This window comes from Manis javanica, chromosome 17 (assembly GCF_040802235.1).
Source record: "Manis javanica isolate MJ-LG chromosome 17, MJ_LKY, whole genome shotgun sequence".
Classification (NCBI taxonomy): domain Eukaryota; kingdom Metazoa; phylum Chordata; class Mammalia; order Pholidota; family Manidae; genus Manis; species Manis javanica.
Genome location: NC_133172.1, coordinates 50,697,202 through 50,714,448, shown reverse-complemented (window position 1 = coordinate 50,714,448; position 17,247 = coordinate 50,697,202). Strand labels below are relative to the sequence as shown.

The window sequence follows — 17,247 nt, the reverse complement described above, 5'->3', positions numbered from 1 at the left end:
GGCAGTCAGGTGTGCACAGGTGGAGGAGATCAGGCATCCTGGGACATCTGCTCCAGAAGACAGGACCACTCATAGGAACCTATCTTATCGCAAGAAGGCCGGTCTTCCAATTCCTATAGTGCTGGACATGCTGACTAGTCATTGGGGAGTCTTGGCTCTACTTAGGTCTGGAAAGGGAGGTCACACTACTTAATCTCCGTGGTAGGAGGCTGGGGTGGGGCAGCCAGAGAGAGCCAGAAGCAGACAGGCACAGCTCCGGGCCTGGTGGGCCTCTGCGTAGGGACATAATACAGCTCTGGGCCCAGATCTCAGTAGCCTGCACAGCCATACACCTACTTCCAAAGGCAAAGGTGGTATTACATGTTCACATGATGTGCTTGCATCTCTTTAGTCCATGCACATCTTTTACCAAGGAGAACACAAACAGGAGACAGTTGGGCCGACATGAAACCACCTTATATCATTGAAAAAGAATCTAATGCAAGAAACATCAAGGACTCCATTGTGATTAGATCATGGATGTAGTGCTTCCTGCCTTTCCCACTGACCCTGTACCGACTGTCATCAATCAAGGTACAGGTGTCGGACAGCAGAAGCTCGGTGACTCCAGATGCATTCTGAGAAAGGATGAATGTACCAGGCAGGCCTCTCATCCTTGCAGATACAGAACCTGGGGCAGGATGTCACCCCGAGGGACGGACCTGCAGGTTTTAGTAGTGATCATCAAGTCTTTTATGAATGACTGACAAGATTGGGAGGTTCCCGCCACTAATGTCCAGGTCTAGGGAATTATCTTCAGGGTACGGGATGAAGAAATATCTGAGCCCAACGGTGGTTGTTTTGAAGTTTGAGGGGGTGAGGCATGTGCTCAAACTCATCTTCAGGCTTGATTCCTCCCCAAATCTTAGTCACGAGCCATAAGAAGATTGTGGATCCATCAGCCCCATCTAGATTGTGCTTCCTCTGCTCGGAATGCCTTGCCCTGTCACCACAGATATCTATCGGAAACGCCTCCTCTGCGACCCTCTCTAGGCTGAGTTAGTGTTTCCTGGTCTGTGCTCTCCAAGTTCAGTGTGCATCACTCTATGTAAAGTATGTTGTGATTATCTGTCCACCTGATTATCTTCCATGAGGCAGAAAGCACTCTGAGCCAGGGACTGCACAAGGCCTGGGCACTTGGCACAGTGCCTGCCACACCGTAGATGTTCAATGAACATCTGCAGAAGGGAGGCAGGAAAGAACGCGGGTAGGCTAATGGAGAAGGAAAGACCTCTAGCCAATGAGAAGCAGGGTTGGGCTTTTCCAGAAAGGGGATTGGCTACTCAGCCTAGGAGAGACCACTTCATGGTGATCTGCAAAGGGGCTGGCAGCGGCTGTAAGTGGCTGCAGGGCTGTGATGCCCACTGATTGGCAGAGCTCCAGGGAACACCTCTTTCTTGGCCCAGCTCCTGACTTACCTTCCTGGAAGGTCAGTGCACACTTCTATGCCGGCGACACTTTGGCAAAGCCAGCCAGCACCAGCCCGGCTTTGTATGTCAGAGGGTTTCTCGCATCGCAGAGGCTGGGCCTTGCTAAGTCCTGTCACTGTCCTACCAGTCTCCTCTGAGGCCTCGGAAATTTGATATTTTGATATGTGATCATTATTAACAATGGTCAAGAATAGTTAACATTAGTTTCCATGAATTGTTTTTATCTATTTGCTATTCCTCATCAGCTGAAAGGGTGAAGGGGCAGGGCTGAGGCCTCACTCAGAAATCCCCAGTATATAGTCTTTGAAGGTTCTTCTTAATTTTCAAAATATTATCTGTGGGTGACAAAGATTTTTGTAGTTGACAACCCTAAGTACATCCGTAAGGATTTTTCAAGACCCCAGAACTTGACAACACAGATCTCTTCTACATTCCATTACTTCCCATTAACCTTCGCAAACCAGTAAATTCAGTATTCAGGAGATTCAACGGAACTTTCGGCGCATATCCTTGACAGCTCTTAGCAGTCAGTTCTGTTGATGTACAAACTATTCAAAGAAAGGGCTCATTGTTGGACATGGTAGTGTAGCACCTTGCAATCACAGAGCCAAAGTGTTTAAATTAGAAGGCTAGTCTGAACTGAAGACTCAAATGCCTCGCTGGGGAGGGTAAGTCACTTGCTCAAGAACACACAGCTAGTGAGTGGCCGAACCTGGCTTGAAACCAAATACAATGATCTTAAACCACCTTTCTGCTGCTCAAAATTGATGGCATACACACATATATAATAATAAATACACATATAAATACATATATACACACACACAAATAACAGGATAAAGTCTTGCATCACATAGACCAAAATGTCTGCAGAAACTGACAGCCCTACTACAAACAATAACCCATTTAAATTTAGGACAGCCTAGCCAGGAATAGGCATAGAGCCTCCTCCCCCCACCTCCCCCCAGAAAACAGAGCATTGTTTCCATCCAAACCTTGCACTGAAAGGAAGCCTGTCAGCTGGCAATGACCTCGTGAGACAACTTTGGGGAGAGCAAAGGGCCGAGAAGAGAAAGGCCTCATTCTCACTGCAAACAGGAAAAGGAAACAGAAAAAGAAAGCTCTGTCTCCACACGAGGTTTGCTGGGCTGGCTATGAACTGTTCCAGTACGTTCCATCAAATAGATGCCTTCATAGAATCAAGCCAAGCGCGAACCCCGGGTCTGGGACTCTCCCGGGCCGCACGGGGGCCAGTGCACACATGCTCCTGCTCTCTCACACCCTGGGAGAGCCCTTACACGGGCTTCATGAGGCTAAGTAATAAACACTCTGTCTTCACCCTGCTATTTATGGGTTGCTTGGGGCATCCTGTTCTCTCCACTGCCCCTACCTCAACAGATGGCTCCTGCAGACCCCACATTTAATGGGGACAACAGTGAATGTGAAAGGCTGTGTATGCCCCACACGCCCCTGTTTTCCTGGCCACTAGCGCTAATTGTAGAGAAAGGTGGATCTGCCTTCATTCACCTATTCTCTGGGCTCCTATTCTTGAGGCTAAATCTGTTCTTTTACCCCCAGGTACTCATTTTCTTCCTTCCTTTCGGACATCTCTCTAAGACATCCTTTTCTATTTTACCACTGCCCGGGATTCTTTCTGTCTTCAGTGATGGATCAACCACCTTGGAACACAAGAACAACTCCAAATACTGCAAGCCACCAGCTGTTGCCTCCAGCAGAGCTTGTGGGGACAGCTGGACAGCCGGACACCCACAGAGATAAGGCGCTGAGCCGGTCCTACCTGTTGCTGACTCCCAGGTTCCCTTAGCAGCCTTGTGCTTCCCCTGCACACATTGTGTTTGGGTTGCAAGGGGGAGAGATGCGCATTTGAAAGCAAGAAGCGTGTCCAGGCCAGCAGACGCCGTTGGCAAGCTGCAAACGAAGACGCCAGCGGTGGCCGCTGGGTGCTCCTGCAGGTTGCTCACTCTGGCCAGCTTTGGGGCCTTTCTCCCTCAGCTCCTTTGGGGTTTGCAGGCTTTCAGAGCCGATGGGTCCTGCATGAAGAGAATGAGTCACGGCTGCATCCTGCTCACCCGAGGGCCATCACCCAAGCCTGGAGCCCTGCCACCTCTCAGTCTTGTCTTCATCCTGGGCTCACCGTGGGATCCTGAAAACAGACAAGACAGTAGGGGATGCGTTAACTCGGCCTCTCCCCACAGAACACAGTTCGCCATTGCAGGACTGATTAAATACAGGACATTATCTCACCATAATGCCCTCCTGGCGGCGTTCCCAGGAAAATTCTAACTAATCATAAAAATAGAAAGAAAAACGCAACCTAAATTCCATTCCTCGTCTTAAATGAGTGATGTGTTCACTTTTATTTATTTTTCTGGAAGCAAGGCGGGAAAAGAAAATGAATTTTAGGACTTAGAAAAACAAGCTACTAATAGTACTAAGTAGAGCAGGCTGGTGGTGCAGACAGCTGGGATGTAGCTGGTGAGGCTTGGGCGAATCCCAGCCCTCCTCCTGGCTCCAACTTCGAGTTTTAAACAAGAGCACCTGGCAGGGCAAAGCCAGGATAGGGCGAGGAAGTGGGGGTGATTGTGGGCCAGGTGTGGACACACACACATGCACACATAGCCATGCAAGCAAGGTGCTCAAAGACATTCTCGTGGACCTGGCAGGCAAATGCTCTCCCAATACTCCTTTTTTAGCAATGCCTGCCTCTTTCTCTAGAATCATTCTTTCTGGAGACTCAGGCATGGTTTAGGTACTCCTGCCTGGAAGACTTTTTTCAGGAGATTCTCCTGGCCAATTCCTACTCACCCTTTAGGGATCAGAGCAAATGGTGCTTCCTTCAGGAAGCCTCTGAGAATTCTTACCCCAGTCCAGGTTGCTGACATTCTGAACCTTCCCTTCATGCCAGTCATGTGGCTGCAATTAATGCACTAATTGCACAGATGGTTGTTTAAGGGCCATCCCCTGCCTTAGATCTACAAACATGTTTGCCTCATTAACTACTTTGTGCCTGGTACACAATAGCTGCTCAATAAATGCCTGGTCCTGGTGGGTCCACAATGCTAAGGACCATGTCCTTGTCCCTCCTAAGTAATTTCTGCTCTTCTTTTCTGGGAAGTCTCCATAGACAAAACATTGGGGAGTTCAAAATCCTGCAAACCATCTTCTGAGTGAAAAGAAATGAAAGCACATGCCCCCCACCCCTCCTGGCCCCACCTGCCCCCGCTGCTGGCATTAGAATCCCAGCACTGCCATCCCCCATCATCGCTAGGGCTGCAGTAATGGGCACTGCTATTTGATGGCAAAGTTCTAGCTGAGCTAATTAAGCATACTGAGCTAATAACCTTCCATTTTGGGACTGGTATTATTCATAATTTAATGTATTGCTGCTGAAACATTAACCTTTCGACAACTGGCATGTTGCCCACAGCAGCCCAAGTGCTGACCATCTTTCAGTAAAATGAGTATTATTGTTAAAACAGGTATAAATCATTCATGGCTGCAGCTTTTGTGTCAGACCCTATGTGAAAATAAGCAGTAAGCTGGGTAATTTATTTACCTTTTGGTGATTATTTTTTATGATTTTATGATCATATTCGATGATTCATAAACATTGGCCTGGTGCCATTTTGTAATCATTTCACATTTTAAATATTGTGTGACTGTTCTGCTTTTCATCTAAAAATTTCAGGATTGATACCGGACAACTTAATCCAGACACAAATGCAATTTCATCTGAAAGAAAGGGTGGGGTGGAAGGAGTCCCCATCCGATTCACTTAAAAAAAAAAAAATTTCAACAGAGCTGTTTGGGGCTTCCACTTGTTACAGCATTGCACTTACTGCAGCAAACTTTCTTTGAAGTTTAACACACAGAGGGTGCCTTGAAATCTGAATAAAAGCACAGGAAAACAGTTAACAAGCTTCTGGTTGGAAAGATGATGGGAAGGAGCCGAAGGGTGGAGGGGAGGCCTGGAAATCCTGGCCTCCGGCCAAGAAGGTTGGAAGCCACAAGCCTCACTCCCAGCACCTGGTTGGAGAATGTGATTACATCCCCTGGGGGTCTGGAAACTTTACTGCCCGCCTGCCTGCGCCTGCTGCCTACGCTGGGTATGGGCTCCCGTAACGGTTCCCTAAGTCGCTTGTCCTCCTTACGGCAGCAGCTAGGAGCTGGAGGCTGAGAGGTGGGCAGGGCCTGCATGACCTGTGAGCTTTGGAGGCGACCTCTCTACACCCCACAGGCTCCCTTACGGCATCCCTTCACGTTTCTCACAGCAGTGCAACACAGAATTCCTAGTGTGCAGTAGGAGAAGCAGCTGTTCTGAGGGTGGGAGGGAAGTAGGGCTGGGGGAAGGAAGGGGATGGGAAGTCCCGCTCTGTCCTCCTCAGGCGCAGGTGTGTTCAGGAGCAAACCTGCTCCCGGAGCCTCATTCCATGCCAGGCGTGCAGGCACAGAGGGGAACTCAGCCAGAGAAGACAGGCTGCACGGCCCCACAGGAAGGAGATGAAGCCTGTAAACACCGCCACACGTATGTGCTGCAAACAGACACCCACCTCCATAGGGGAAGCCCCAGCGAGCAACAAGAGGACATTAGGTGTCTTTCTCTCTGGGACACTTTGAATTGAGTGACTCTGGGGTGGCTGCTTGCTCTCTTTTCTACCTTCAGTTTATTTAATCTCACATTTACAGCTTTCACATTCTTTTTTCATTTTGATTGTCTGGTTTTAGGATTTACCTGGAGAGAGAGATATCTATCTATCTATCTCCGTGTGTGTGTGTATATATATATATTCATTATATATATATATACACACACACACACATACATGTCTATATAAAATTATTCTAATATAATTATTTAATATTTCATTATACAATTCAGTGACATTAATTACATTTATAACATTCATAACTCTCATCACTATTTCCAAAATTTTTCACTGCCCTAAACAGAAACTCTACACCTATTAAGCATTAAATCCCCATTATTCCCAGGAGTTTCCAAGCCCCTGGAAACCTCCAGGCTACTTTCTGTCACTATTCTGAATGTTTCATATAAAATGAATCATACAATATTTGTCCTTTTGTGTCTGACTCATTTCACTTAGCATAATGTTTTACAGTGTTGGGTCATGTACAGAATCTAATTCTTTTTCAGGACTGAATAATATTCTACTGTATGGCTATACCACATTGTGTTTATCCATCCATCTCTTGATGGACAGTTGAATTCTTTACCCCTTTTGGCTCTTGGGAACATTGGTGTACAAGAAGAATCTGAGTCCCTAATATACATAGGAACTAATATTTTTTGACCATTACATTTTTTTTCCATAAAAGGTCATTGCACATTATACACACTAATGTACCTTTATCTTGAATGCTCTGCTTGCTAGCTTGGCAGACCTGGCCTGGCCACAAGTAGCACAGCCATTCATGCCTGGGAATTACTCTCTGGCTACCCTGTCAATGCTGCTGCCTCAGAGCACTTCTTGTCATCACCTTCCAACATTGCTGAGGCTGGTACAGGTGGTGAATTCTGCAGCAGTAGCTTCCATTCTCTACAATGGACTTGATAAAACAGGCTTGCTTCTCAGGTATGATAAAGAACAAATTAAGAAACAAAATAACCTGGCATGAGTGAAATTCCCTTTCAATCATGTCAGCCAGAGCAGATGTTGTCATGAAATTTGATGTCATGGATTTATTTCCTAATATAAAGTCTAAAAGAGAAAACAGCATAAGAGCTGAAATGTGAATTGGACATGTCTATAGAGTGCGAATTGGATTCAAGACAAAATATTGTGAATGGTTAATAGGGTCAGTCTAAGTATACTTGCTGAAATAATCTCTTGGATATGCAAATATTCTGAGAACTACACTGTCAAATATCTATTGTATCCTCTTATCTATGTGTTCACAGAACGGCTGCATGTTATAACAAATGAAAAAATGTGAATTAAAAAAATAATGTCACCCTAAAATAATACTTTACTTTGAATAGTAATTTTTGTTGTTGGAATTTTTTATTTCTGTCATGCACCAGACAGCCGGGTTCTTAAAACAGCATTCTTTGGGAATATTAAGAGGTGAGCTTTGTGTGTTCTTTTCTGAGGGAAAATGGAAGGGAGGGCTTATGAAACAGGTCACATACTCTTGATAAGGGCGGTGTGGCAGGTAGGGGGGATGTCCCTCAGTTGGCCATTAGCACCTGCCATGCCTCGGTTTTATCCCAATGGAACTGCTGCTTCTGGCTATCTGGGGCTCTCCCAATGGAATATCCTTTTGTGGGAACACTGTCTTGAGGACCTGAGTTGCTACTTTCATGAACATTACACATGAAGATGGCAGAATTCATATGGAGAGCACTTAGAGAGAAGCCTTAGGTTTTATTGTTGACAATTTCCAGGACTCCACCGTCAAACTGCTCATAAATCCATTAGTTCAGTAGATCAATGGACTGAGTTTCATTTAGTTTCTTTTCCTCTCCTTTCCCTAATTTCTGGGAGTTGGGCTGTGGGGCAGAGAAAGAATGACAAAGTACACAGTAGATGGATGACCATACTGCTCATATGCTCGAACAGTCCCTGGTCTGTGGTAGGTTCTCAGGAAAATATTTACCAAATGAACAAATAAACATCAGCCACTAGATCCTCAGGCATTGACGTGATCTGACCAACCTGTGTGCCTTTTCTCTTTTTTGGTCTGACCAAAAATTAACTTTGCAAAACTTGGGTAGAATTTGGCTCAGAAATATCAGGAAGTGGCAGAGATCAAGAGAGCCCTTTCACCCAAGTAAATCAGAGCATCCCCTGGTTCTTTTGGTTTGCAGGTTAGAATTCCCGAGATTCGCTAAAGAAAGGATTCTGAGGGTGAAATATCACAGAACAGCTCCTTGTTCTCCTCTTTATCCATTCTTCGGGTCTACCATGTCTGACCTCTTCTGCTTGGGACCCATCGAAATCCATCCAGTCTGTATCCCACCTGCTCAGAGCCCTGCCTGCCTTTTCCCTGCCCGGTCTGAACACTCCTGTCTTGCTTCCCCTCCTTCCCCCACCCCATTTGTACCCTTACAACAAGGGTTTCTCAGTTGTGACCATGGCCCAACTTACTGGAATTTATGGGGGGTACTAGTTAAATATGTGCATTAGATCTACCAAAGATCTACCAAATCAGAACTTTGAAAGTCACTTATAAAGTTGAGAACACTGTCTTTTGCCATGAGTAGTATGATTACCATATTAATAAGATACTGTTCTATTGCTTAGCTGACGTGAGTGGAAGTCTGCAAGGCTACTCCTCTCCTGCGTGTGTATGGTGGGAGGGCAGAGGACTGGGAAGTGCTATGAAGTTGACACCTGCCCTGTGTGGACGGGAGGAAGAAGGAATCCAGGTAAAATGGTATTAGCTCCTCAGGAGCTCAGACTGTAGTCATCATAGGTGGGCTGGTCCTCTTTGCAAAGCTCTCTGCACTTCAATTCCTGTGATTTTCACAATGAGAAATGTGTTCTTTGAAAAGCAACGTATTTGTGTATGGCTTGTGAATTATCCTAGTTTTCCCGCTGCCTTTGGGAATGCTCTTTGGGGAGAGGTGCTCTGAGGCAGGTTTCTCAACCTTGGCCCTGTTGGCATTTTAGGCCAGGTTCTTCTTTGCTGTGGGGGCTCAATGTGCACCTTGTAGCGGCCTCCCAGGCCCCTGCCTTCCAGAAGCCAGTAGTGATGCCCCGCTCTGAGTTGTAACAACAAAAAATGTCCCCAGACTGGCCCACATGTCCCCAGCGAAGCAAAACAGCCCCTGGTTGAGAACTATTGCTCTCGGCGAACTCCAACCCAGTGCCACAAAGAAGTTTAGCCTTTCTTCTGAATTCAATTTCACCTTGCCTCTGGCCCCTTCCTGACGTCCTTATGTTTGTGAATGACATAGTGCTTCGAAGGCCACAAATTTCAAACCTCAGTCCTCCAGGCATCCTCTCCTGTTCTCCATGCCTCTGACGTGCCCCTTGCTAACGGGGAGTTACCTCCTACTGTTTCTTCCATCTGTACTTCTGCACCCCTTGATTAAGATCTAGGAACCAGTCATGTGGGCTAGCCACAGGATACACTTCAAATGCTGTCCCTTTCAGCCTCTGAATCTAGGGTACATGTTCCCCCTCTTTTCCAGCACTTATTTTCTGTCCATTTTGGGGGAATATATTTATGCATACTTAGCTCTTTCCTTCACTGGCCTTGAAGCTCCCAGAGGTGAGTTGCTTTGTTCTAAGTTATCTTTGCTTTTCTATAGCAGAGGACCTTGCATGATGTTGGTGCTTTGAAAAATATTTGTTGAATTGAATTGAACAGGTGAATTTCTTAATCACAGGTCCACCACTGACATGTAGTGATATGTGTAGAGATTTCTTGACCTTTCAAAGCACTTTCACAGTCATAGTCCTAGCTTGCCTTCCTCTCCTTGGTATTTGAATCTTTTGATTTATCTGCATTTACTAAGATGGAAATTTAAAAAATAACAACCTGAGCTTAAGGTTAGGACCTCAGCTCTGTGGCCCACGGGGATCTTGGGCAAGCGCCTAACCTCTCTAAGCCTCAGCTTCACCTTCTGTGAAAGGGGAGAAATAATAGCACTTATCTCATAAGTTGTTGTGAAGGTTGAAAGAGAAAACACATGTAAGTGCTTAAACATGGTTCCTGGCACGTGGCAAGTGCTCAGTACCTGGTAGCCACTGGGTCCTGGTGTCCGTCCATTTACATCTCTGTCCAGGCCTCCACTGGGTCCCAGTTCTCCTGGCTTAGAGCATCTCAGGGCTCCAGCTCCATCTCCAGGCACTGTCCCACATCCCTCCCACTCAATCAGCCTGCACCAAAGTGCCTTCTTCCTCGAGACCTCTGCTCCCCTTCTCCAAGCCTGTCCTAGAGCAGCTCCCTTTACCTGCAGTGTCTGCCCCTCCTATTAGAAGACACTTGCTGAGAATTACTTCCATCTTCATTCATGTTTCCCCAGCACTTCAAACCTCCCTTCATAATAGCACTTTTCATATTGAATTATGGTTAATTTCTTTTTTCTATCTGAATTTCTCTGTGAATCCATGGACTCCTCAGAGTGGGGATTATGTCTCATGCATCATCCCATCCCAATCACAGTGCTCAGAAATCCTAAGAGTTCAATCAATGTTTTCTGGCTTTAATAAAATAGCAACACTGAGTTTTTTGGTAGACCTCTTTACAAGGATATTTTACATAGATCATCTTCCTGGATCTTCAGAAAAAATGAGGGTGGCCCTGGCAGATACTGTGCGGAAACTGTAGAAACCAAGACAGAGAGTTTAGCAATTTGGCCAAAGTCCCTAGGCAACCGGGCGTGTCCTGGTGCTTTTTGTCAAACTCCTTATTTCATGGCTAATGGCTTCTCATAACATTTGGTGATGGTGGCTTGGAGAAAGAACTGGCCAAATCCCTGGGGACAGAATAAGTTGATAGGTTACGTCATGCACCTGTCTCCACCTGGAGCTTTAGGAGGTCTCCAGATGACCCTTTGCAACCACTGCCACAATCCTATGGATTCCAATATGACCATTTGGGGAAATCTCTCAGCGAAGGGGTGAGGATGTTTCCTTTTTGACAAGACCCTGGAATACTGCTCATCATTGAAGATAGGCCGGCTCATAGGTCATGGGCTAAGTTATAGAGATATAATGAGAACAAACAGGGTCTCTAGAGAACAACCCCTTCTGGACCACAGTTGACTTCAGATGTAGACCTGACCGTGAATCCTTTTCACCCGACTAACCCCTTGTCAGCTTTTGGAGCTTAAGTGTCACTTGCTTCAGGAAGCCTTCCTTGGTTACCCTTCAGCCCTGCCCTCTGTCCCCCACAGCGTTTTCTGTCTGCTTCAATCTTCACACTGTCAAGTGGTTAAATACAAGTCTGTCCCTCACTTGACTGTGAGCTCACCGCAGGCAGGCGGCTGTTGGATACGTCTGTCACTGGGCCATTCTGGGAGCACAAGAGACGATGCCAGTGTCCTGCAGAGGGAGTGGGACCACAGGATGTCTGGTCATTATACCCAGCCTCCACTCACCATGCCCGACGACAAGAACTCTTACATAAATGTATCCTTGGTCACTTTCTTCCTAACAGCCAATTTCTATTGGTTAAAAAAAACAATGAACACTTGCCTGGTCTTCTAGGTCCAGTACTTTTCTCATAGCCTGAAAGCCTTTTATGATAGAGACTTCCTTTTCCCTCATCCCTCCCACACGCCTGTCCGCACGCTGACCTACCGTCTCCCACCTCTGTGCTTCTGTGTACACAGTCCCCTCTACCTGGAACACGAGCCCCAGAACTAGGGGAGCCCTTTCCATCACCTAAAACCTGGTTCAAATGTCCCTTTGAAGCCTCCCCAGGACCCTCCCCGCAAGCTGAAGCCCAAAGGGTTTCTCCGCTTAGTTCCTTGAGTTTCTGTGACTGCCTGACCTTTTTCATCATGTTCTGATTAATTCTGTTTCCTTCAATTAGAGTGTAAGCTCTCTAAGGGCAAGGATCCCATCTTGTCATCTCTCTCCACACCCAGTGCCAGGGACCAGGTGGTTGGATGCACGTTTATGAAATGAGAATCTGTGCAACGTTACATTCCTTTTTTATTTGATGAAGTTGAAGTGTGTTTTTTATAGCTCGAGAAGACTTTAAACGTATATTGGTTTTCATACGGTGTCAGGTTTTGGTTTCCAGGACTTTTCATCTGGCAGAATGAGAAGCCAGGATTAAGTAAGCTGTGAATGTATAAACCCTCCTCCTGTAAGGGGGGTGCTTCTCAAGGGCCAGGACTGAGTGTTGCTAGGGCTGTTGTCCTGCTGTCCGATTCCGCTGTCTTTATTGTGCTTCCGGGCCTGGTCAAATCATCCATCAAGGAGACATGACACATGCAGCTAGTTTTATGCAAAATGCACAACCTTGAGTACCAACAACAAGAGGAACTGTCTCAATTCTGTGCAACCTGGAAAAAGACTGGGGGTCCTTTCGACTTTTGCAGATGCAACTCTGTCTCCTTGTTTCTACCCTTCATCACAGAGGCCTTGCTTTGGAAACTTTAAGTAATCACAACATATATCAACTATCCATCGACCACAGCGATGATGTGTCTGTGTGCGGTTAGCTGGTCCTGTTCCAGCCGTGTGCTCATGTGATGATTATGTAACAATACACTTGATTGCTCTGTGGGGAAGGAGCAATGGGTCAGGACACTGTTATCTTATCAGGCATTATTAAGTTTTGCTAATGGATGGGACTAACTTTCTCCACCCAGCTGGTTGGCTGGTGAGTCACTTGTAACACCAAAAAGCAAGTGTTCATGTATTTTAAAATGAATAACTGTTTAGTTTTATTTAGGTATCTTCAATCTTGTTAAGAAAGGGGAAGGATTGAAGGCAGCTTCAGGGACAAAAGGAACTCCGTGTTGGAAGGGGATGTCTAAACGTTAAGCCCTTTATGTCCAAACAGCAGATGCTGTCACGTCTACCCGCTGCAAGTCACCCTCCTGGGGCAGTTGCCTGCTCTGACTCCCCCAAAGACTGAGAAGTCTCTCCTCTGCACCACCCCTGTGCCCTGAACAAGCCTATTCTGTATGTTATTCCTGCTGTATTACAAGTCCATTACCACGCTCGGGATCATCTCGGGGGCAGGGCCACAGCTTGTTCATTTTTGTGCCTTATGTACCCAGCTCTTCAATGAGCATGAAGATGATGATGCCCATGTGCCTTACTGGGAAGACCCTGTTTTAGATGTGCCTCCTGCCCAGCCTCCCTGCTCAGCTTACGCCCGCCAGTCCCTCTCTGGGTCTCCTCCATCTCCCCCTCCTTGTCCTCCCCATCAGCTGAGGAATGAGGGGCACAGAGCGGCAGGACTCTGATTCTCTCTGCTGCGGTTACAACAGGGTTAAAGTTGAGGTTTCTAATCGCTCCCGTGAGGTCTTATTACCTGTTGATGAGGTCCTTTTGGGATCGGCATCAAATCGACAACAATAATAAACACTCCTGTGCTGGAACTCAGCAATGACCCTGCCTGCGCCTCAGGCCTGGGGGCTGTGGGGAGGCGCCCTGCTCGGGCCTGGAAATGGCAGGCCGGGGGTCTGGTGGCACAGGCTCAGAGGGGCGGCTAACAAGCTGGTGGGCACCAGCTTGAGATTTTGGACTGGCTGGAGGCACCTCTGTTGTTACCGCGCAGGCGCCCCAGAGAGGACCCTCCACAGCCAGCCCGAGGCTGAGCGATGGAATTGGGTGGTCTTGCCACAGGACCTGAGGAATTTCTGGAGAATGATCTGGTAACTGTTTCATGTGTATTTCTCCAAACTTTTTCCTATGTATATAAATGTGAGCGAGACTGTGTTTGCATGTGTGTGTGTGTGCGTGTACATGTGTGAATGCATGTGTGTGTGTGTATGTGTGTATAGTTTTAGTGTTTTTATTACAAAAATGCAATGATACTAAGCATTTTGTCTGGTAAATTGCTTTTTCTTTCTTTTTTTTTTTTTACCCAGCAATCTATCTTGGACACCTTTCCATGTCAGCATGAAGATTTACCTCAATTTGGTGAAGGGCTTTATAGTAATTCGGAAGAAGTACAAAGCCAAATACATTTAACCACTCTCTTGGTGAACATTTCAACTGTGTCCAATTTCTTGGTATTACAAATAAAGCTGCAGTGAACATCCGTATACATTTTCACATGTACTTGTGCAAATACTTGGTAGGGCATATTCAAAAAAGTTGTGCCTATTTGCATATACAACAGTAATGTCTGAGAATGTCCTTTCCCTGGCCCCTGGACAGTATAGTTTTATTTATTTGTAACAATTTAGTTGTTATAAATAATATCTCAGAGATAGTCTAATTTGAATTTCTGTGACATGACATTATGTTTATTATGTAATTAAAAATCATGTAATTCAAACCTAAAGAAAATAACAAGAATAATCCAAAGAATTTCACTTACCCTTTATGCAAATTCACCAATTTTTCACATTTTGTCCCATTTGTTCTATTATTTTTCCCTTCTGCGTTTATATCTGTGTGCTGCCCAGTATGGTAGCCACTAGGTAGCTGCATGTGGCTATTTAAAAGGAATAAAATTAGTAATTCAGTTCCTCAGTCGCATTAGCCACATTTCGAGTGCTTGGGGGTCACGTGCAGACCTTGGCCCCCATATTATCAGAGCAGAGAGAGAACATTTCCATCATCATGGAAAGTTCTGAGTGATACGAGTGCATATATTTTAAGCCATTTAAGAGTCAGTTGGAGAAATCATGTGTATTTACTCCTAAGAGCCATTGTGGAATCGTAAGCTCAAGGATCTGGGAGTCTCATTGTTCTTTTCCTCCATTTTTAAGGATGCTCTAGAGAAAACTTTGGGTAAGGGCCTGACAAACTTCTTTGGGGAATGTTTGACAAACTTCTCTCCAGAGGGCCCCATTGTTTCTGCTCCTGTCTGCCTACAGTGTCCCATCTCAGGAGAGAAAGGGAGAAATAAGGAAGAGCCTCAGTGGAGAAGAGAAGGTCAGATGATGAGAGAAGGAGAGGGGAGACCACAGAGGGCCCGAGGAAATGGGAGGACAGAGGAAATGGGCCACAGGGAGGGAGGGATCTGGGATGCAAGGAGCTGTGGGAGTCTGTGTCTCAGAAATTGAAAGTATGACAACAAAACCACACAGGAAGGATTAAAAAAATGTGCCTGTCCTAGTGGAGTGGGAAGGGGGAGGTTAGTGAAGGGTGGAGAGGAGAGAGGCACCCTGCACACCACCCATTTGCCTTCTGCATCAGGGGGAGCTGGTGGGGGGTCCCCACCACTGCCCAGGGGCCCGGCTGATCAGGCAGGCAGGTCTGAAGCCCCGCTGCTTTGGGCATGTCCTCTCTCCTCCATGTCCCTGGAAATACTCCTTATGCTGCAGGCCCAGGCACCACAGCAGCCCTGAGCTTGGACAGCACGGGCTTAGGGATGGTCAGTGCCTCTGGGCACACATTCAGAATGAGAGAACAGACACCAGTGCAGCAGCCAAACCTGCTAAAATAGTCCTGGGAGAAAGGGAAGGGCAAGGAGAGAGAGATGAGGAGAGAGAAATACAAAAGGGAGAGAGGAGAGCGAGGGAAAGAGAAGCGTCAACTGGAGGAAAGAGGAGGGATGCCAGGAAAGAGATGGTGAGAAACAAGGAGAGGAAGGAGAGAAGGGTTGGAAAGGGAAGGGAAGAAGGAAGGCATTGTGCAAATACTTGGTAGGACACATTCAAAAGGGAAGAGGAATGTAAGACCTGCAGGTCAATAAGCCTGGCTGGGAAAAGCAGTGCAGGTTCCCGCTGAGGGTGAGCAAAAGCCCTGAGGAAGTACAAAAGCTTCCGCCAGCTTCCATAACGCTGCCTCCCAGAAATTAAAAATCCCAGGCCATGAGGCACTCGGCCCACGTCTATCCACACCCATGTCTGCGTCACAGCCTGGAGAATGAGGCATCATCCAAGGCGCTGCTTTAATGTAAGTAATTATAATTAGGCAAGAACCCCCACAGGCTTCCATATACACCCACTGCGTGAACTACTAGGGCGAGGCAAGGAGGCAAGCCGCAAATGCACAGGAAGGAATGTTCTAGAAGAGACAGCAGGAAGTGGAATCAGACAGGGATGTGAGCTCTTGATTCCTACAGATGGGGTAGAATGGTGTCATTTTCTATATTTCCAGGGAAGAGGGTTTAAACCAAGGGGTTGTCCCCATGACCAGGACTCTTTTTAGAAACTTTAAGGGGGTAGATTTTGCATATGCTACTCGTTTTCTGACGCTTTCAGTGACCCGTTGGAATTTTACTAACTGAAGTTGTGTTTTTAATATTCTTCAGTAATCCTCTTTGAAATTATCAAAAAGTAAGCAGACTCATTGGCAACTTTCTGCAAGAATCTAAGCTTTGCTCTCTTATGAGGTGGATGGTTGGCTTGTCCTTGATCACAGGGGCAGCTCACAGGCAAAGGGTGGCCTCTGTTCCCGTCCTGAGATACCAGGCCCTTCTCTATTCCAGAAGAGTCTGGTCACAAAAATAGCTATCTTCAGCTTCTCTCTCCTGGCCTCTTTGTAAGCCATCAACTCTGAGCAGGTTTATCCTTGTTGGCGTTAACACCCAGACAGTCAGGACCAACTACCAAAGCAAGCTCTGATCATCCCCAAGTCTCCGTGGACACTGTTGTGGTGGTACCTTTCGGGGTACCATTGAGTCTGATCCTAGGGCCCTTCAGCATCTCCCAGTGCATCTGCTTCTGGAGGGTGATGCCAAAATATTTTTTTGGCACCTACTCTACGGCTGATACAGTGCTAGGTGTTTTATATCTTCCATTTAGCCTTCAATTATAGGAGGTACTGTTATTCACAATTTCACAGATGAAGAAACTGAGGCTTAGAGAGGTAGCTGGTTCAAATCTACACAGTTTGTGATAAAGCCAATGGTCAAATCCAGGGCCTCCTGGCTTCAAAAGGCTGGTCCTCTCCACTCCGTCACCCTGCGTTCACTCCTATGCCTGAAATTCCACCGGCAGGTGTAACTCTTGGGATGTTGAAGACTGTTTCTACCTTCAAGAGCCTCTCCACTGAAATCCAGGCACTGGATTTCACACAGTGGAAGGCTCCTTTGAAAATTCTAACACAATAACGGGTGTGCTGAAAGTCGCTAAGGCCTTTACTTCAGGACAAGAAGTGAGGCTAATTTTCAAAAGGCATAATGGGCGTTTGGATCAGAAAGT

At 46.4% G+C, this 17,247-nt stretch overlaps 1 long non-coding RNA gene across 2 annotated transcripts in view; it reads right to left on the bottom strand.

Annotated features, from left to right (window-relative positions):
* Positions 1–2,394: 2,394 nt before the first annotated feature.
* The window catches only part of LOC108398792 (uncharacterized), a 129,108-nt gene continuing 114,255 nt past the window's right edge, over positions 2,395–17,247 (bottom strand). For both annotated transcript variants that reach the window (XR_012126698.1, XR_005063194.2), the window contains exon 3: positions 2,395–3,633. This is a non-coding gene — a long non-coding RNA (uncharacterized lncRNA). The remainder of the gene's footprint in view (positions 3,634–17,247) is intronic.